At 46.4% G+C, this 2,933-nt stretch overlaps 1 non-coding gene across 1 annotated transcript; it reads left to right on the forward strand.

Moving 5' to 3' along the window:
- Window positions 1-404: 404 nt before the first annotated feature.
- TRNAA-AGC (transfer RNA alanine (anticodon AGC)) lies at window positions 405-477 on the forward strand. The gene has a single exon. It is a non-coding gene; the product is annotated as a tRNA-Ala (tRNA).
- The last annotated feature ends 2,456 nt before the right edge of the window (window positions 478-2,933 follow it).

Genomic DNA, 2,933 nt, shown 5'->3' on the forward strand with positions numbered 1-2,933 from the left:
ATCCGTACCACTTTTCAAATTTCGTGGCAGAGCCGGGAATCGAACCCGGGCCTCCGGGGGTAGCAGCTAATCACACTAACCACTACACCACAGAGGTGGACCCAGCGTGTATTAATTGTACTAATTAGTATCGTTACTCCGTAAATGTGGCAATAAAAAACGGACCCTATCTGGCTGAAAGCGTCAAGGTCCACTGTTGTAAATGAGTATGACTTCATTCATATTGCAACCGCTGCTCGACGCGGTTCGGCTGATCTGGAAAGAAATCGCTGGAAACCCTACGTTAGCGCTATCTAGCCGCTAGCGTTCGCAACGAGAGGCTAATCTTAGCACTCACGCTGTCATGAGCGACCCTGCTGATTCCGTACTCAAGTGCGTTCTGCCTAGGAGGAACGCGTTGTCCCGGGGGCGTAGCTCAGATGGTAGAGCGCTCGCTTAGCATGCGAGAGGTACCGGGATCGATACCCGGCGCCTCCAGTAATTTTTAACCTCTTGTTTGTGAAATCACAGCGTGTTTGAATCTTAATCATTACACCGATGTTCGGATTCTATGCAGAAATACAGTTCTCGTTGATTATTTCCGAATAAAGAGCAAGGTCTACGCTTCACCATTGTGAGCTGAGTACAATCGTCTGCATGCCAGTGGAGCTTTCGATAGTCATAGCGATCTCTTCTGATCTGGTGCAAATACGTCTTGGTTGTGTTATCATACAAGATGTCGTAGATTTCCGTCATTCTTGTAAAAAAAAAAGCTTCTTAACTTCTTGAAATCCTATCCGGATTTTGCTAATGCAGCCAAGTCAACTTTGAAATATTAAGCAGATATTTTCTATTGTGCCCTGTTGATGTGTGTATCTAGTTTTCTAAGATCGCGTCAAAAAAGTTTTCTGGTTTTCAAATCTCTCTTATTTTTGTCTTTAAACTTTGGCAACAGTACACCGAAATGTATCTTGGAAACCGCCCTCTTCTGAAGACGCCGAACTAAGTTCTCTGCAAAACGTAAATAATAACTCCAGGTCTTCTTCTTCTTCTTCTGTTTACCCTCCAGGGTCGGTTTTTCCCTCGGACTCAGCGAGGGATCCCTCCTCTACCTCCTCAAAGGCAATGTCCTGGAGCCTGAGACTTTGGATCGGGGATACAACCGTGATGGAGGACCAATGCCTCGCCCAGGTGGTCACACCTGCTATGCTGAACAGGGGCCTTGAGGGGAAATTGGAAAATCGGAACAGATAAACAAGGAAGAGGGAAGGAAGCGGCCGTGGCCTTAAGTTAAGTACCATTCCGGCATTTGCCTGGAGGAAAAGTGGGAAACCACGTGAAACCACTTCGAGTATAGCTGAGGTGGGAATCGAACTCCCCTCTACTCAGTTGACCTCTCGATGCTGAGTGAACTCCGTTCCAGCCCTCGTACCACTTTTTAAATTTCATGGCAGAGCCTGGAATCGAACCCGGGCTTCCGGGGGTGGCAGCTAATCACACTGACCACTACACCACAGAGGCGGGCTTCTACAATGATAGGCTGCTTAAATCTGACAAAGTCCGCGCCAGTTGGCCTTGGGGTTAGAGTCGCGCAGCTGTGAGCTTGCATCCGGTAGATGGTGGGTTCGAATACCACTCTAGTCAGTCCTGAAGATGGATTTTCGTGGTTTCCCATTTTCACACCAGACAAATACTGGGGTTTTACCTTAATTAAGGTCACGGCCGCTTCCTTCCCACTCTTAGGCCTTCCCTATCCCATCATCGCCATAAGACCTGTGTCGGTGCGACGTAAAGCATGTAGCAAAAAAAATCTGACAAAGTATACCATAACACTTGAATATTGAATGCATGTTTAACCATGAAGAGTTTTCTGGAGTTAATCCTTCTCGTATGCAGTACTATAGGGGTGATATGTAACAATTTGGGCGGAGTCTTTTATTTCCAAGACGGCTAAATCACAGTACAGATTTTCGGGAATGTCCACACTTTTAATAACTCAACTAAGAATTTAGATATGGTTTCTTTTGCTCCGATGAAAAGTCCTACAACCCTTATATAAGAGATGTTGTATGATTCTTTGAAGTAACTGATGATTGATTCATAGATTGCTTACATCTCCGCGTCTACCTCTGCTGGGGTCCATAATATATGCTAAGTCCTCTTCTCAGTCAATAGTGATTATGTCTATTATTCCCAACAAACGTGGATTCTCAAGTAAAGCATTCTCCGGTCCCTCTATTCCACCGTTAGCAACATATGGCATCTCTTCTTGTATCTCGTAAGCTTTCTGGGAGAATGTTCTTGCAATTCTAGATCGTATTCTGTTGTGCCTAACATTCCTAAGCAAGTCCCCCCGTGGACATGAACCAAGAACATGAGGTAGTTTTTCAGGCTCACTGCAGTGTCTGCAGTGGACTCCATCCCGGCTACGTCCTGGGAGGGCCCGTACAGGAACGTTATATTGCATTTTCAGCGCGTCTTTCTATTGTGATCCGGAGAGTCCGTTTAGGGTGTCGGTCTACCGGTTAGCCGGCGTGTATTCCTAGTAGAGGATGGCTCCTTTACCATGAGTTCTTAATGCACACCATTTGCTATACTCTTTTCCAGTCTAGCTCGAGCGGTCGAGGAGAGAGGTTGCGTAGTGAAGTGCGTGCTGTAAACATGGTCGGCATTGAACAGTACCGGGCCGCTATTGGGAGATGGCAGGCAAGGCAGAAGAAGGAGACCAGGAATGGATTGGTGATAAGTACGGACGGATTAAAAATGAGTGAAGCGGTGCTGGTAGTGACAGTGATAGCGGTGCTACTGGTTATTGCGGGGGTGGAAGTAAACCCAGGCCCAAATACCAGTGGAAAATATAGTACGGAGGATTTGGCTGCACTCAGGGTGGTTGTAAGTGAAGTTATGCAGGAAAAGTGTCAATGGTATAAGGTGCAGGAAATAAAGGACATGAT

This window comes from Anabrus simplex, chromosome 3 (genome assembly GCF_040414725.1).
Source record: "Anabrus simplex isolate iqAnaSimp1 chromosome 3, ASM4041472v1, whole genome shotgun sequence".
Classification (NCBI taxonomy): domain Eukaryota; kingdom Metazoa; phylum Arthropoda; class Insecta; order Orthoptera; family Tettigoniidae; genus Anabrus; species Anabrus simplex.